This window comes from Gambusia affinis, linkage group LG08, assembly GCF_019740435.1.
Source record: "Gambusia affinis linkage group LG08, SWU_Gaff_1.0, whole genome shotgun sequence".
NCBI classification, from domain to species: Eukaryota; Metazoa; Chordata; class Actinopteri; order Cyprinodontiformes; family Poeciliidae; genus Gambusia; species Gambusia affinis.
Genome location: NC_057875.1, coordinates 13,698,243 through 13,717,466, shown reverse-complemented (window position 1 = coordinate 13,717,466; position 19,224 = coordinate 13,698,243). Strand labels below are relative to the sequence as shown.

At 39.0% G+C, this 19,224-nt stretch overlaps 1 protein-coding gene across 2 annotated transcripts in view; it reads left to right on the top strand.

The window, feature by feature from the left end:
* LOC122835340 (zinc finger protein 469) overlaps positions 1-19,224 on the top strand; it is a 243,791-nt gene that overhangs the window by 7,905 nt on the left and 216,662 nt on the right. The window contains exon 1 of one of the 2 annotated variants that reach the window (XM_044124332.1): positions 19,134-19,192. The exons of the other annotated variant lie outside the window; for it this stretch is intronic. The gene's annotated coding sequence lies outside the window, so the exon portion shown is untranslated. Of the gene's footprint in view, positions 1-19,133; positions 19,193-19,224 lie in introns of those variants that run through there. 2 annotated transcript variants of the gene reach the window in all.

Genomic DNA, 19,224 nt, shown 5'->3' with positions numbered 1-19,224 from the left:
TGTTACTCTTGATGTTTCCTCTCTTGTACAATTCTTATGCTGATGTAAGTCATATCTGAGGGACTAATAACTGTCAGGTGTAATTAATTTTTAAAATGTGTGCAATACCACCTAGTGTCTATAGGGGCGCAGGGGGAAGATTTATTGGTCAATGGCAAACTAGGACTTCATTTTCTAAGCTCTAAAAACTCAGAACATACACCATTTTTTTTATTTTACTCTTGGTTCAGATTGTTCCATGTGCTCTTAAATGCAAAGTTGTTAAAGGTTTTGTTTGCAGGATGATGTGGGGGAGCGAGAAAGAGGAGTCATTGAGTTTTACAGCCTTCCAGCTCTGATGAATGTGTCTGGAATCAGTGCCGAGGCTCTTCATTGCAAGAAAGCATTGCTCAGCTCAGCAGTACTCAACCTAAAAAATTAAGTAAGCATTGTTGTATGCAGCTGTGTCTTGGCATGCTGCGTACAACAAAAGCTTCACTGCAATTTGAGAGTGATAGATAAGATCAGGAAACGCCCAAAGGCCGTGTTGTCACTGATGAGTAACATGCTGAAGTGAGTGGAGCTGGCACTGGCTCTTGTAGGGCTCATTGAGAAATTACATGAGAACACAACTCCAAATCAGAGTCCGCCAGTTTGTTTCAAAGGAAAAAAAAAAAAAAAAAAAAAAAAAGAGCATGAGTTAGATTTGTACTTCAGCCACGCTGATATGCGTAATGGTCTTTTTTTTGTATATCTGCATCAAAAGAGAATGCATTTGATTAAAATTGTATATTTGGAAAATAAGTTGAATATACAGCGCTGATTACAGTATAAGAGGATATGTGGTGATGTTATGTTGCAGTGATAAACTCTGCTGTGCTTAATTGCTACCATGATGTTGTCGTGTGCATAAAGACAGCATTCATTTTTAGAGCAATTTGCCACCATCTGGTTCAGCTCTTCTCATTCGCATAATCAATGGGTAAAAGACTTGGGTTAAAATGACACACCCTTGTTTATCCATCAGTTCATTTCTCAGTGTAATTTTTCAACCATAACCTCTTGATTTTTTTTTTTTCTAAACACAACCTTAAGCCTGGCCGTTCTGCAGTCTTCAACTTAGTCTTAGGATTTAAATACTTTCTGGGATTTGTCTAGACCACAAAAATGGGACCAGCTCCCAGAATGTGACTAGCACACACATTCTTAAAGGTCACAATTATTATTTCCTATATTGTGTTATTTTCTGACCGCACTTAAAAACAAGTAAATCACATTTGGTTAAGTTACTTTGCCTTCTTGACTCAACAAAACTCTATTTCCTTCTTTAAAGGGTGCTATTAAATCATAATATTAGTTTGAAAAGCATAGAATTGAGTCAGATCTCATACCAACACGGCACAGATGTTTTCTGAGTCACAGGGATTAATCATCTTGAAGATATGCAACAATCCTTTTTCAGCCCACTTTGGAGAAGTCTTAGTGAATTTATTGTGGCTCTTTTTGTTTGAGACTACTTCTGTACCACTTAGAGATTGTCCTACTTAAATAACTCATGTTGAGCTAACGGCTCAATAATTAACAATCTTCCATAAAATGTTTTGATAAATACGCTCTGATATGGAATCAGATGAGGATAAATTTCTCTGCCAGGTTGTAATTACTGACCTCATTTATTAAAAGAAATAGGTCATATTATTGTTGGATGTTGCATAAGGATCAGTTGCTGTCAAACATGATAGCAGATGTGAGATGGAGATGAGTAAGAAGGGAGGGGTACAGAGCTGGCTCCCTATTTGTTTGGCTCTGAAACAGTCCTTGTTTATATGGTGATGAGTTCTACCTCCAGATATATTGACAGAAACATTACACTGGATTCCTGAGAATGTGTGAGTTTCATGTGTGTTTTACAACACGTGTCTGTGTGATTCTAAATCATTGTGTGTTTCATTTGGCAGAGCATGGCTTTGGGAATTGAAGAAAATATTCACAAAGTAAGGGAGTAAAGTACAAAAGTCTTAATCCACACCTAAGTCTTAGAATGCTAATCCCCATATAGCTAAAAATGTATTGCAGTCATTTAAAGTGACTTTTAGGCAAGATAGTATTGTCTTAAATAAAAAAAAAACAACTCACTAAAGTAACCAATGGCAGTATTTTAAGTGTTAGCATACTAGACCAGATACAACAGTGTTAATATCTTTTGCAGAAGTATATGACTTGGCTGCAATTTCACAATTTATTGGAGGTCAGATTTTTGTACTGTAAAATCCAAGGTTTGATTCATACCAAAGGCTTAACAGCTAATTTGTCATCTTTTCTTATTTTTTTAATGGTGTCTTAAATGCTCTTCTTCAGATGTGCTTGTCATATTACCGTAGTTTTAAACCTATAGGAGCAGCTCATTGGGCTGTCTGCAGTGCTGCTGTGTGAACGTTTTTGCCAACTGAGCAAGATGGAAATAGCTCTGTTTGTATTGACTGTGACTCAAACAATGATTAAAGACATGTTTTTGCAACTTACGTTATATAGAAATAGCGAGTAGTTTGATGTAACTTGCTATACGTATGTAGCAAATACCATAAAAGCCATAATGCCTATAGATCTGAAAAGTGTTGAAATTATGAAACAAACAGCCATTTTCCCCTTTTCTCTCAAATCAGATAAGTAATATATGGCGTTTTAACAACAAAGAATGATTTTAGCCATGCCTCTCTTATAAAAGAAAATCAGTACCATATAGGGATAAAATGATATGGATGTGCATTACCTAATAGGCTATTGTTGTGGACAGAACACAAACCATTTTCCTAATTAAAAATAACATCTCAAATGGAGATGCATCTCTCCTAGATGCTTTCTAGGAGAGATAAAGGATAGAGTGAGTAGTTTTGAAACACAAATAATCTATGGTAGCTGGGTTAAATCTAACTTGGTCAACTAAGCAAATATCTTTTTAAAACGCAGTTTCCATTTTCATTTGTTCTTTGTCAGTGCAAAACATCTTCTAATGTCTGCAAGTCGCTTTAAATCAAAAACACCTCTTCTTCAACAAATCCACTTATTGTGACCAATGCTAAGATTGCATAAACTTATCACCTCAGCTTAGCCTCACCCTGCCTGCATCTGCAGAACAGCCTGTGCAACTGGCTTCATTCCAGTTTATACAAAAGAACAAAGTTTGGAAAAAAGACTAAAAAGAGAGAAGTATTCAAGTTGAGTGATTCTGTCCATTCCATATACTACATAGAGTTTCTATATGTACCAAAACTGCAGAATAAGATATTTACGCAAGCCACACATGCCAGAAACCAATTATCTGAAAATATTCCGTGGTTGTTGGCCTTTATCAACACTTAACTTTGTCAGCGTCTCAATTCTTTACTGTATCAAGGTTTCTAGTTTTAGTTGCCACTTTTCCATGACACACACCCACAGGAGCTCTCTGGAGTGTTCAGAGCAGGCAGAAGTGTGAGCGGATTCAAATGGAAATATGAGTAAAATCACTCAAAGACACGACAAATCCAAAGTGGAAGGATCAAACATACCAGCATGTGGTGACAATAGACGATATTAGAATTTGCACTGATTAAATGTTGCAGAACTTCAGAAAATGAATCAGATCCTGTTTATCTGATCCATTAAATAATCTGAAACATGGGTATTGGATTTTTTTTTTAATACGTTGAAACTTTGAAACAGGTATTTATTTATTAGAATTCTTAGAGTTTAGGATAAATATACAAATTTAATAAAGAATTCTGTTTTAGAAAAGTCCAATTTTTTTGTTAATTGTTTGGTGTATTTCAATATTTACTGTATTTTAGACTGAAATATCTGCCTTTCTTTAGCTGTTTCATCTATACATGAATGTAAATAGTGAGTGATCATTAGTTATTTTCTTTTGTACTAACCCGTCAATTAACCTCAACTACTGTAGACTGGGGGTGGCGTGGTGGTGCAGGGGTTAAGCACAACCCACCTATGGAGTCCTTAGTCCTCGACACGGCTGGCGCAAGTTCAATTCCCACCCTGACCACTTTTGCCTCATGTCTTTCCCCTTCTCTTGTTATCCACTTTCCTGTCAATTCACTATCAAATAAAAGCCACCTGAGCCAATAAAACCTTTAAAAAAAGAACTGATCCAGACATCTACAGATGTAAAAAAATATATTGTAGTGTCCTTAGTCTTAGCAATTTCTCTTTTTTTCTGCCGAGTATGTTAGGTCTTAAAGTCATAAAATGCTGTCCCAAGATTTGGATTTAGTGTCATAAAAGAAAAATGTTGAGCAAAGCAGATGAACTGTAATTTTTCTTTTTTTTTTTTAAGATGGTGGAGAAAAGTCTAACAAAAACTTAACAGAACCTGAGAGATTCATTTGGCTCTTCATTTGATCCATCCGCTGTTTGCCAAAACCTCATCAGAAACACACACAGTGGAGCTGTGGGTGTCAAAAAGCTATTCTCAAGAAGGGGAAGCAAAGAGAAAAGACTGATTTATGCCAATTTAAACAGGATGTTAAGTGAAAATAGGAAACAGCAGGTTTTCCTGGGCAATTTAATTTAGTGTGACAATTTTAGTTGAAATCCTGTGAGGTAAGAGGTAAATCAGTTTATATCTGCATTTTTAAAATTGGAAAGTCTCTAGCTGCATTTTAACCAAGGATTTTGAGGATTTCTTCAAAAATAGATAGTATTAAGAATACAAAAAAAGAGAAAGATTAGATTTGTCTTGACACTATGCAGCTTAAAGTTTAAGTTTTATCCCAAGCACACTTCAAATTCAGTAAAAGCATATCTGGACTGAAAATCATACCGTATAACAATCTCCGTCACGGAGCGGTCTCCCCAGAGTCCGACCTCAGCGATTCTTAAAGGAGTGTGTGGGTTCATCGAGACACTTAATGGAACAAACTGCAGCCAAGACTCCAAAAAACTGAACAAGCAGTTTGGAGAACTACTCCTGAAGAGCATTTAAAGAAATTACAAAGTTTTATTGTTCAGACTATGTTGGTAAAAACTGATGGTAAAATACATGAATAGATGAAATAAACACATGAAAACTATACAACGTTTTGCCCTCTATGTTTTGTTTCCAAATCACTGCAGATGTCACCAAGGATTTTGCATAGTTTTGTGTATTCTTTAAATCTATACTTTATTTTCCTGATTACCTATGGAGCTAATTTTGTTTATAAGAGTGTGTGAATAGGGCCACATTGATGAAATTAATTTTAATTACACAGCAGCTTTCCCAACTTCACATAACAACTACATTCTTCAATTTCAGGTGAGCAACATTTGAGCAACTTTATATTAAAATGTTGAATGTATTTATATTAGTTAGTCTCTATCAACTTTGCAGATGTAGAAAAAAAAAATAATTTCTCACTCTTTGTGAAATAAGTGAACCTCAGTGAATGAGAATTATTTGTCTTATGTGAGGCTTTGACTGTATGGATATGAAAAACGCTCTACAGATGAGCTCTACGGGTGACTGAGGAGCTCCTTTTTTCACATTACATTTCATGTTGTTTAGGTTGTCTACACTGTATGTCCTCCATTTTAAAGGGTAAAGAAAATGGGTTGAAAATGGGGCGAAAGGGGTCAAAATAGAGAGAAAAATTTTGAAAAAAACTCCAGAAAACTCAAAAAATACAGTGATTACAACTTTTGTGATGCTGTGATATAAAATTTTAAATCTTGAGGGAAAAGTCAGCATACAGGCATATATAGTCTGAAAATAATATTTTAATTGTACCAACATGTTGTTGCTTTAGATGATAAATTTATGTTTTAGAGCCAAAAATTAGGGTGATGGCAGGGAAGATTAGAGTGGGAACTCATGCAAAAGCCAGTTTTTACAAAGGGTTTAAATGCTGTAATGCCAGCAAAAGCTTTCCATTGATCAGTTGAGAATGCTATAGATATTGATCGACTTGCTACTTTAAGTTACTCAAGAATAGTTTTTTAGCTGTCATTTCCAAACAGAAAACCTCTGAAAGACAATTCAATTCTGTTGAATAATTTTTAAAATGTCAATTCACAACGAATACATGTATTCATAAATATAAAGTCAATTCAAAATTTCAAAATTATTTGAGTTTGATTTGCAATTTAGACATCTGTCCTTCCGTCCATCCATCCATCCGTCCATCTGTCCATCCATTTTGTAACACCCTCATCCCTAGTGGGGTCAGGATGTGCTGGTGCCTATCTCCAGCTAACGTTCCAGGCAAGAACTGGAGTACACCTTGGACAGGTTGCCAGTCTGTTGCAGGCAGTTTAGACATTTGATTCACAATTTATACTCTTTAGATTCAAATACATTAATCTATTATTCCAATTAGTGAAAGGTTTTCTATCTAAAGGAAACCCAGCCAATTCCATCAAGTGACCGACTTTTACTGAAAAAAACATATAGCGAAAGTGAGCAGTTGATTTCATACAGTGGGCGATTTTGCAGGAATCCCTGCGTCAATCCCCACACTGAATGAGGGGAAAAAAACAACTCAGTTTTAAAACAGTTTTGTAAAGACCAATCATACACACACAATAAACACAGAAGAAGTATTCCAGAACCACATTCTGTGTTAAAGAAAAAGGAAATTGTTAAATGGGAATATTAAAAGTGAAGGTAATTTTATTTATATAGCACATTTTCAGCAACAAGGTAATACAGAGTGCTTTACAGGAATTAAAAAGAAATACAAACAAAACAACAAACCAAAAGAGCAAAAGACGAAAAAGCTAGTAGTACTCTGTTGATCTGTCACATGAAATACCAACAAAATACACTAAGCTGTGCGGCTGCACCCAAATATGGAAGAGTTTACAAGTCATGCATACAACACAGAAAAGGATCAAATAATAAAATATTTTATTTGGTTACTCAGTTAATCCATTTAAATTGTTTAACAATTTAATCTTATCAGCCAAATTGCCTCACTGAAGCAATAACTTTCACTTAATATTTGGTTTATCTAATATTCACTGAATGTTCGAGGTACTTCTATGTAATATGATAAGACGTTTTATTGCTGTCATCATTTATCAAGATTTTAGCTGTGAGACACCTACAACTAATACATTTGAGCTGTTGCTGGGAGACTATATTTTAGTTCGACATCAGAACTTCATCCATATTTTTAATAGTTTTACATATCACTTCATCTTTGTCTTCTATGATTGCTTCCACATGTCAGGGACCCGGTGTCCTAATAGCCACACTGGCTTCAAGCATCTGTGGTTTAGTGAGGGGCTCAAGAGTCTCACACAATGAGCTTAGATAGTCACAGAGTCCCTTTAGATTGAGTAGATTGAGTGGAAGTGACACATAAAAAGTGGGTGGTGGGATTTTATTAAGACCACTGAGGGAGGATATGAATCTGGGTGGACTGAGGAAGCAAAGAGATCTGGACAGACGCATCTGTGGATTTGTTGAGTTGATGAAAGAATGTTGTATGGTGTGTGTGTGTGTGCCTTGATACCTCTGAGCAGAGTACTACATTCATATGTAAACACATACTAAATTTATTAAAAGAATAGATTCCATAGTGAGTTCATAGAAGCTTACAGAGGGTTATTCTTGAAGGCAGCAGATGTATCATATCAGTGAACATGAAGCATTGATTGCCAGCTCTACCTATATTTAAATGAGATTTTATGTAATAGAACTAAACATATCATTATCTGTTTTAACCCCTTACTGCTAAATAAATATGCTACTTGTGACAGAAAACTAATCATGCTGTGGAAATGCTTTTCTTCAGTAGGGACAGGAAATCTGATTAGAGTTTATGGAAAGATGAATGGAGTCTGAGGTCAAAGTCTAGTCTGGATCTGTGGCAACACTCTTTATTCAATCTGACTAAGCTTGAACTATGTTGCAAAAAAGGCAAAAGCTTCTTTTGTTTGAAATGTAAAGCCATAGAGACATACTCCAAAAGACTTCCTGCTGTGTTTGCAGCAACACATTACTTTACAAAGTCTTGTGGGGGTTCAGCCTACTATAAACTACAAATGCACCCCACTCTTTAGATAATTTTTTGAAAATCACGCATGTTTTTCTTCAGTTCCACAATCATGCACCTCTTTGTGGTGTTCTATTACATAAAATACCAACACAAAACCCATTGAGGCTTGTGAATATAACTTAACAAAATGAGACTTTTGGAAGGCCAAAGTACATCTGCCTAAATCATCTGCAATGGGTTAAAAACACGAGAGAAATGGGGAAAACAGCTGGATGTGTTTGAAAAGAAACAAAAACAACCTTGCTTCAATTTTCTGCTGAAAAGATGCACAGATGAATGACCAAGACAAGATGAGTTTGGCAACATATTTATCTTGTGCTATCCCACTTTCTGTTATAGTGTTATTGGGAGGCCAGAGGTGCCATTAGCGTAGAGCCTTCCAAACTCTAAAACAGAGGAAGACAAGTCAGATGGTGATAAAATTGCCTTTATGTTGATTTGTAGCGTCAGTCTGAAGTGAGCCACGTTTTTTGTTTGAAAGCTAATTCTTTTGAGCAAAATTTGCACATAAAGTTTGGTGATGAGACTGATGAGATCAAAGAACACTGCATAGTCCAAGGATAAATCGGCATCAATACTTGTCTTTGTTTCACTAATTTGTTTGACATGTAATGGAGAACATTTGTTGGCGCTGGGCCGGTTGTGAATCTGTTGCTGTTTCCTGAGGTTTCTAAGTTAGCCTTGAGAATATCATGTACTTCTAATTCGCATCCTGCTCGCACACCGCTCTGTTCTTAGTTAGCAACACTCAGCAAAACATCCATCCAGCTGACACAAGCACAAACATTTTCGTCCAAGCTGCCCTCATATAAAGCCAAAAATATTCAACTGGTCCGTCATGATGCTGTTCATTGTAACCTTAGATTGATGTTCCCTCTAATGTGTTGAGGAAAAATTGTATCCTCATGCGCTAGCCATATTTGCGCCAGTCTTTTGACTGTTTTCCCCATAGATGCTGCAAGATGTTTGGCTTAGTAAAGTTAAATTAAGTAGTACATGAGCCCTGAATGAAGGGATTTTAAAATGACAGCTTTTCAATACAATCCACTAAACATATCCAATCCACCTTTATTCGAACCATATGCAAGGAACAACGTGTTTCCCTCTCAGAGGTGAGCTATAAAGAAAATAGCTTGTACTTTTGCAGCCCAATTGTCATTATAGATTCTGACTCTCATTAGTGTGGTTGGAGGGGCCTGAGTGGAAATGATTAATTTTCAGGAGGGTGACACGTTTTTGCACATGCCGCATTTCCAGACCACAGCAGGGGTGAAAAACATGCAGCACGTGATTACTTTAATTACATGCTGCTCTCTAGTACACACATACATATAGAGGATATCAACTAAAGATCTGACGTGATTATGTGTGTTCTAAACACTCACGCATGTGAGAAGAATTTAAACATAGTCCTCTGACACTTTGTCTCAGCCAGGCATGCTTAGCTGTCAGAAAATGTTGTTTATAAAGCCTGACTTTATTGTTTCCTCCTCAGTCTGCTTCATTTGCACAAAGAGGCCTGTTTTTTCCAGAGCTTTTGTTTAGCAGCTCTCATTCACACCACTCCTTTCTCTTTGACTTAGACACACACTGTGGCTTTGCTGTGTATATGTTGTATAGCTTGTATATGCGTCTCAACTACTGTACTGTAATTGCAAATAATGTCTCCCATATGTGGCTGTTGTAATCTACCGCTGAAGCTTTCTCCTCTGGATAATCTTCTTGAGAGTAGGATGTCTTATGAGAATGAACAGCATGATGAATAGATAGTGTCCTTTCTTCCTTTTGCCCAATTGTACAAAACAAAAATGGTTGATTCACATGCGGGATGCATCTTGTAGAAATTAGCAGATGGTGTTTATGAGGAGGAAGTTGTGTGCACAGTTTATCTGGTATCGTTCAATCTGGTCATGGTCTACAGGTGCTTGGACTTTTAGTTTTTGTTATTTTCTGTTTTGATCATTTCCGCATTGCTTTCTTACATCTGAGTTTGGCAACATATTTATCTCGTGTTCAAAGCTCATCCTTTGTGTTCCGCCATTCTCATTGTTTGTGTTCATGATTTGTTTAATCAGATTCATGCTCATTTCGGTTTATGGATCAGATTTCCTTTTGTAGCATATTAATGAAAGGTAATACTTTTCTCAATAAATGTAAATGGGTAGTAACCAAGATCAATGAGTTAGGTTTAGAAATTCTGAGAATAGGATCGACTCATGAAGGAGGAGACAGTAGAAATTTTGCAGTTTGCAGGTGTCTTGAATTTATATTGTGGGTATTTATACATATTTACAAGATCTGATTTGCCATAGCAAAAGAAATGCACAAAAATAAAGGAAAAGAAAAGAAAACAAAACAATAACTAAAGAAAACAATAATCATCCGTTCCACAGTTCCAATGAACCTCCACCCTTTAGTTCATCTACCCCAGCTGGGGTTGGTTAGAGGTCCCAATCAACTGTTGTTGACGTACTTGGTGCAGGTCCGTAGTGACAAAAAAGTCAGATCACAATGGAAGTTAAAATTGTTCGTTCGCTGCAAGAGCCTCCTACCACCAGGCAGGAGAAGCAGAAGTTCTTCAGCACAAAGTGCAGTCTTTCCTTCCAGACGTTCTAGCTCGCCATCCTTCTAGTGTGCACACAAATTAATCACATAGCACTCTTTGCACTACCAATAATTCTAAAAGTCAATATGCATTTTCATAAATATAAAATTCCAGATAAGTTACATCCAATAAATATCATGTAAATTTCTTAACATGAAATATGAAAGCTCAAATCTAAACAAGTGCTCAAATAAATAATTTAAGACACCTTATTGCTACTCAATTGGGTTACCGTCAGTAATTTAGTAGCTACACAACCAACTGATATGGGCTAATGCTAAGTCACGACAGAGACTCACCGATTCCACAGTTTCACAGTGGACAGTTTCCACCCACACAATGGGCTTTTTTTCCCCACCTCCTTCTGGGTACATGTAGTCGGCTCCTATGGTTTAGTAGATTGTGTGAGCATCACACAGATTTGAAAATTGATTAATGACTGTGCTCAACTAACCTGCAGCTCTGCTCCTCCCAGCGCGTCCTAATCTCACTCTTCCCTGCTCCAACTAATATACCTAGCCGAATGGGCGGTGTTGGTACATGTGATACAGAGCCCAACAGCGATTGGCTATGGACAATCTCGCGAGAATCGCTGGTATTATATTAGCGGTATCGCGAGATTTAAAATAACAGGGAGTTCAGAAAACTGGATAATGGGGGAAATGGAAGTCAAAATTTACACCCGGGTTACACCCTCCCCCCTTAAATCCATGCAACGCCGGTGCATGCTAAATTATCTGAACACTAGGACATACAGGAGAATCTAAGACAGGTTCCGTGAACATTTCACCATAAGCAGAAGCTAAGCTATGTAAAAGATTTTGCACTACAGAGCTTAATGGATTGCCTAAAGCAGCATACTGAAGGCGCTTGATTGGTTTTGGCTCTCGACTGGACCGACGAATTGGCTGTTCAGCTTCAAAACCATCACTAGCCTGAGAAACAGCTATAGGTGATTCACTAGAATGTGGTGATGATATGGTCAATTTTCGTAATGTCTCTACTGGGCCATGGAGTTCCAAATCTTCTTCAGATGGATTCAGCTCGGGGACATGTTCAGGCACAGGTGAATTTCCTGGGTCTGTCTGATCTCCTAAAGAAACTTTTTCCATGGTAGGAAGTGGGTCCACAGCATCAGACAGTAGAGACGACTTATCCACATCCGGTGAGGGATTCTGTCTTTCCATCTCAGGAGCTGGAACTCTGGTCATGGGCTGGGTAGGGACTGTACCCTCAACACTGACCTTCACTGTTGGAAAAACTGAAAACCGGGGTGCACTCCACCCTTCATCCTCCTCATCTGGACTCCCCTCTGGGTCTTCCACTGATTCCTGAAGGCTGCGGGTCAGAGGCCTGCAGTAAGTGTGGAAACTGGCTGATCAACTTCAACCTGAGGGAGAAATCCACAAGGGAGAAGAAGGTCACGGTGCAGAGGTCGAGTCCCTCCAGAGGGATCCGTTTCGGGTCTTACAACATACACCGGCAGATCACCCACACGTTCAATCACCACATAGATGCTTGTCTCCCATTTATCCTCCAGTTTATGCTTGCCTCTGAACCTCACATTTCGGACCAATACTCGATCACCTTCTTCAAGAGTGGCTGGTTTCACTCTTTGATCAAAACGAATCTTGTTTCTTTTTGCCATTTTTCTTGCATTTTCAGAAGCTAGCTGGAAACATTCTTTTAGCCGTGAACGCAGGTTTTGTACATATTGAGAATGTGTTTGAGATGATAGATCTTCAACAGGTAAGTTGAAAGCTATATCAACAGGAAGTCTTGGACAGCGACCAAACATTAACTCGTATGGAGTAAAACCTGTAACCTCATTTCGGGTGCAATTATAAGCATGAACAAGTGGCTTGACATACTCTTTCCACCTAGTTTTCTGCTCTGGCTCTAATGTTCCCAACATGCTGAGCAAAGTTCTATTGAACCTTTCAACAGGGTTCCCACGGGGATGGTATGGTGTGGTATGTGACTTTTTAATGCCAGCAATGTTGCAGAGCTCTTTAATAAGATGAGACTCGAAATCAGGTCCTTGATCTGTATGCAGGCGCTCAGGAAACCCATAGTGCACAATAAAGTTTTCCCACAAGCACTTAGCAACAGTCTTTGCTTTCTGATTGGCTGTTGGAAAGGCCATAGCATACTTGGTGAAATGGTCTGTGAGGACAAGAATGTTTTTAGTATTACTTTTATCAGGTTCAATTGATAGATAATCCATACAGAGGAGTTCAAGTGGCCGGCTGGTCTGAATATTCACCAATGGTGCAGCTCGCTCTGGCAAAGCTTTTCGGCGAATGCAGCGATTGCAGGTTTTGATCTTATTTTCAACATCTGCAGACATGGCCAAAAAAATCTAGATCTTACAAGATCAATTGTTCTTTCGACTCCCATGTGACCCATGTCATCGTGAAGACTTGACAGAACAGCAGAACGACATTCTTCTGGCAACACAAGTTGAAACGATAGAACCTCACCATTTTGCCTCCTTCTATATAGGATGTCATCTTTTAATTCCAGGCGATTCCATTCTCTCATCACCAGAGGAAGGTCAGGAAGCTCAGCCCTGGCCGTTGGAGGGATTTTCTCTCCTGTTTCCAGCTGATGGATAACTTCTCTCAAAACAGGATCAGCTCTCTGTTTCTCCCTGATGTCTTGAAGGGACAGTGATGGAAGCACTGGCAGCCCTGTGGACTCATCAACATACAAATCAGGGAGAACTGTAGGGGTCATAGTCATGGTTTCAACCAAAGTAATGTTTCTCTCCAAAGGACCATCAGGACTTTGGCCTCTCAACAGGCAGCTGTGACAAATGGCTCTGACCACATCTGGGGTGAGTTCTGCAGCATCCTCTGCGTCAGTCATATGTGCTGTGATGAACTGTTGCACCATATCCCATTCTCTGTGCGGATCGGGCGTCTGAGGGTGCGGCCTCCTGGAGAGGGCATCAGCATCTCTGTTTTGGCTGCCAGCACGATACTGCAATTTAAAGTCATATGTAGACAGTGCAGCAAGCCATCGATGACTAGCAGCATCAAGTTTAGCAGAGGTCAAGACATAAGTTAATGGATTGTTATCAGTAACAACAGTAAAACTAGAGCCATAAAGATAGTCATGGAATTTTTCAGTTACGCTCCATTTTAAAGCTAAAAATTCCAATTTATGGGCTGGATATCTAGCTTCACTGGCAGACAACCCACGGCTAGCATATGCAATAACTCGTAGCTTCCCCTCTTGTTCTTGATAAAGAGCAGCTCCGAGCCCAATGGCGCTGGCATCTGTATGCAGAATGTAAGGTTGACTTGGGTTGGCAAAACCGAGTACTGGAGCTGTCGTCAATCGGTCAATCAATGTTTCAAAAGCAGATTGACATTGTGCAGTCCACCTCTCATTAAAAGGTTGCTTTGCATCATGGCTTTTCATTGTGATTTTTGCTTTGCTGCCACGTTTGCGGGTAGGGGGGTACCCTTTTGTCAGGTCATTTAAAGGTTTAACAATAGCAGCGTAGCCATTAATGAACCTGCGATAATACCCGGCAAAACCAAGAAATGATCGCAGTTCTTTTAAAGTTTGAGGAACTGGCCAAGATTTTAAAGCACTAATCTTTTCCGGATCCGTTTCAACCCCATATTCAGAAACTACATGGCCTAAATATCGCACAGAAGTTTGGAAAAACTTACATTTCTGCGGGGATAATTTAAGACCATAATCTCGGAGTTTCTGCAACACTCTTATCAACCTACTCTCATGCTCTTCTAGGGTGTCCGAGAAGATAATCAGATCATCCAAGAAAACTAAAACTTCTTTCAAATGCAAGTCACCCATGCACTTCTCCATAAGACGCTGGAAAGTACTTGGTGCATTAGTCACACCTTGAGGCATTCTGTTGAATTCCCAAAACCCAAGTGGTGTTACAAATGCTGTTTTAGGCTTATCACTTTCTTCCATTTCTATCTGATAATATCCTGATTTCAGATCAAGAACACTGAACCAACGTGAACCAGTGAGAGCTGAAAATGACTCTTCCAAATTTGGTAATGCATAAGCATCCTTTATGGTTTGTAGATTCAACTTTCTATAATCTACACAAAGTCGAACATCCCCATTCTTCTTCCGAACAACTACAATAGGTGATGAGAATGGCGATTCTGATTCTCTTATTACTCCTGTCTCCAGAAGATCTCGCAAATGATTGCGAACAGCCTCAATGTCATTTGGATGGATAGGGCGAGCACGATGTTTAATTGGAGTCTCATCATGAAGATGGATGTGATGCTTCACCCGATCAGTACATCCAAAATCAAGGTCATGATGGGAAAATACTTCTGGTATTTCTTTGAGTTTAGCAATAACTCGTTCTTTCCAATCAAGAGGAATTGGAGAATCTCCAAATTCAAACAGGAGATCAACTTGGTCAGTGTTCTTGAGCTGCGCACTATAGCAGGAAACCTCAGATAGAAGCTGTGATGATACTGTGATCTCTGCAATAATAGCAGGTGGTGACAATGTTATGCTCTGTTTTGACTCATTTGTAATAACCACTGGGATTTTATGTCGTGTATGATTGGGCAATGATACTAGGCAATTCTTCACACACAATCCTCCCGGCAAGGGAATGGATGGCTGTTCAACTAATGCCCAACCCCTAACTGGCAACAAGCTAGTACAGGCATAGCCTTCTAGAACGATGGTATGGCCTGCAGGAAAAACAACAGGTGCCTCACTGTCTAGTGCTACATCACATACACTGGGCTCTTGGGTCTGCTGGTGGCCTTAACTGAAGCAGTTGAAGAACTGCTTTATAGCCATGCTTGGCTGGGCTAAAGTTAACACTTTCATCGTTCATGCATTTGTCATACAATGAGTCAAGAGTGTTCATTCCAATCAAAACTTGGGACTGGGTTCCACTTTTAACATCTGGAACCACAAGTGCTAGAGTACAAACATTCAAATCTGTGCCAATAAACTCCTTAGGAAAAATGACTGTCATTTCTATGTAACCCAAATATGGGACAGCTTGGCCTGCAGCTCCCTCTACTTGTAATAGCTCTTTTAATGGTTTCACAGGTTGATGAGAAAAATACTGATTATAAAATGAAACTGGTATTGTGGTAACTTGTGATCCTGTATCTAACAGGCATTCAACTTGCTGACCAGCTATTGTTACTTGACCAGTACATTTTGAGCCAATCAACCCTGGTGGGAATTCTATAATCTCAGGAGTTATATGAGACAAACCGGTGCATCTTATAGGCGTCTGCTTAGTGGGACTTTGCTGGCCCTCTGCAGTTCCCGTTCGCCCCTCAACGAGAACCTGGTTCAGTTTAACGACAGGGCACTATGAGAGTTCATTTTCTGCCACTTCTTCTGCTTTTCCATAAACTGCTTCTTCTTAGCAGCAACCAGTGACGGATTAGGAGGATTGTCACATTTAGTCTTTATATGTCCATCATCTCCACAGTTGTAACAGTAACCTGGTTTGGGTGGTAAAACTGCATTTTTGTGAGAGGGTCGAGATGCACATTTACTAGTCTGTGGGGGCTGACTGAGCTTGGCAGCATGCATAGATTTTGGCAAAACAGACTGGTTTTGACTGGACTGAGCAGTTGTAAGAGCAACCAACTGTTTTTGTACATCAGCTAACTGCTTGGCAAGTTGTTGGCTGATGACAGTCAGGTTATCATAAGCACTCTTTTCTTCAACTGCTGCATAAGCATGATGTGAATGCACACTGGCTCTTGGTTTACTGGAACCAAGGTGTTGTTTCATATGCTGAATTTTAGCAGCTTCTCTGTCTTCTTCTGTTCTTAACAATAACAACAGTTCTGCAAAAGATGGTGGGTTTGACTTGCGCTGCTTAAGTTGAAGCTCAGAGATTAAGGTGTTATCCCAACAACCACGACAGAACTGATTCAACAAATGCTTTTCAAAGTCAGTAGCCAATATTCCACCCCTTCTCAAAGCATGGTTCAAAGTCACTTGCAGACGTTGCAAATAAACTGATGGTTTTTCACCTGCATCTTGAAACTGCTCCATAAATTTTGCATACAGTTCATCACCATCTTGGACTGTTCCATAGGCAGAGTCAAGAATTTTGAGATAACTTGAAGGAGGTGCATCTGATTGAAGATATTTAACCATGTCTGCAGCAGGTGATAGTAAGCTGTCAAATATCTTTCTAGAACGCTGTAGTTCTGACACAGCAGGATCTTTTAACAGAAGATCAACACCAGATCGCCAAGTTTCATAATCTATTTCATGTTGTGGTCTTGGAGATCGACCAGAAAATGATCTAAGTTTTAATGAGGACATGTGCATTGCATTGTCATCACTTTTCATGATATGCTCAACCACATACCTCTGCACTCCAGGTGGATTGATATCTGAGAAAGACATGGCTGGCAAAGGTCCAGAAGGATGTGACGTGTAGTGGGCTGTAGGATCAGGTTGGGCGTGTGGCAGCTCCCTTTCCTCTGCAGTGACATCTTCTGGTTTGAGATGGATAGCACCCTTGGTTGTCATCTGTGATGTACTGGGAGTAGCCATAGCCAATTCCTCTTCATCTGAAGAAATCTTCAAAGATGGGGCTGGACAAAGTTCAGTGATCGACTGGCCCAGTAGAGACATTACACCTTTGAGGACATCTGTGAAATTTTGACCTGTAAGCTTAGCCACATTTTTCATTTCACTCAGGTAAGCTTGAGTTTTTATTTTGGTCTCTAACTCAGAGCAAACCACTGACAGTTCTTCGATTTCATAAGTAATTTTTTCAGTTTGGCCAATATACGAGTACGGCAAGATTTTACGCAACCTCTCTAACGCACTCCCTGACGAAAACTCAAAAATTATGCAGTTATAAAAATCTGAGTCAGAATCAGTTATAAATTTAAACTTTTCCATTGACCCATAACCTGTCAGAAAATCAGCTACTTCATTATCAGTTTCTGTGTTTGTTGCATATTTAATCAACACTGCATTCGGTATTTTAACCCCATATTTCGCCAAAACATCCATAATAGAGAAAAAAAATAACAACTGCAATACTTCAACTCTGTACAACTCCTCCTGGCTAGCTCGCCATAAATTAATGTAGCATATTAATGAAAGGTAATACTTTTCTCAATAAATGTAAATGGGTAGTAACCAAGATCAATGAGTTAGGTTTAGAAATTCTGAGAATAGGATCGACTCATGAAGGAGGAGACAGTAGAAATTTTGCAGTTTGCAGGTGTCTTGAATTTATATTGTGGGTATTTATACATATTTACAAGATCTGATTTGCCATAGCAAAAGAAATGCACAAAAATAAAGGAAAAGAAAAGAAAACAAAACAATAACTAAAGAAAACAATAATCATCCGTTCCACAGTTCCAATGAACCTCCACCCTTTAGTTCATCTACCCCAGCTGGGGTTGGTTAGAGGTCCCAATCAACTGTTGTTGACGTACTTGGTGCAGGTCCGTAGTGACAAAAAAGTCAGATCACAATGGAATTTAAAATTGTTCGTTCGCTGCAAGAGCCTCCTACCACCAGGCAGGAGAAGCAGAAGTCCTTCAGCACAAAGTGCAGTCTTTCCTTCCAGACGTTCTAGGCTCGCCATCCTTCTAGTGTGCACACAAATTAATCACATAGCACTCTTTGCACTACCAATAATTCTAAAAGTCAATATGCATTTTCATAAATATAAAATTCCAGATAAGTTACATCCAATAAATATCATGTAAATTTCTTAACATGAAATATGAAAGCTCAAATCTAAACAAGTGCTCAAATAAATAATTTAAGACACCTTATTGCTACTCAATTGGGTTACCGTCAGTAATTTAGTAGCTACACAACCAACTGATATGGGCTAATGCTAAGTCACGACAGAGACTCACCGATTCCACACTTTTACAGTGGACAGTTTCCACCCACACAATGGGCTTTTTTCCCCACCTCCTTCTGGGTACATGTAGTCGGCTCCTATGGTTTAGTAGATTGTGTGAGCATCACACAGATTTGAAAATTGATTAATGACTGTGCTCAACTAACCTGCAGCTCTGCTCCTCCCAGCGCGTCCTAATCTCACTCTTCCCTGCTCCAACTAATATACCTAGCCGAATGGGCGGTGTTGGTACATGTGATACAGAGCCCAACAGCGATTGGCTATGGACAATCTCGCGAGAATCGCTGGTATTATATTAGCGGTATCGCGAGATTTAAAATAACAGGGAGTTCAGAAAACTGGATAATGGGGGAAATGGAAGTCAAAATTTACACCCGGGTTACACTTTTCCCTTTCATTCTTTTTGTTTTTGTTTGTCTTCACCTTACCTCCGCTCACCATTCTTAAAAGCTCCTGATCACAGCTGTTAATCATTGTTTTATTTTTGCCTTTAACTGCTCCTTTCCCCAGCTGCATATAATCACCTGTCATTAGCTTCTTTAGCCTATTGGTCACGTCGGTGTCTTCCTCGGTGTATTTAAGCCCCTCTGTCTCATCGTTTTCAACTGGCTCCTTCTGTTGCTCTTCCTGCATGCCCCTGGTTGCTTCTAGGTTCCGGTGTTGTCTTTTGTTTGGATTGTAAGCTCATTGTTCTTCTTGTGTTAACAAAA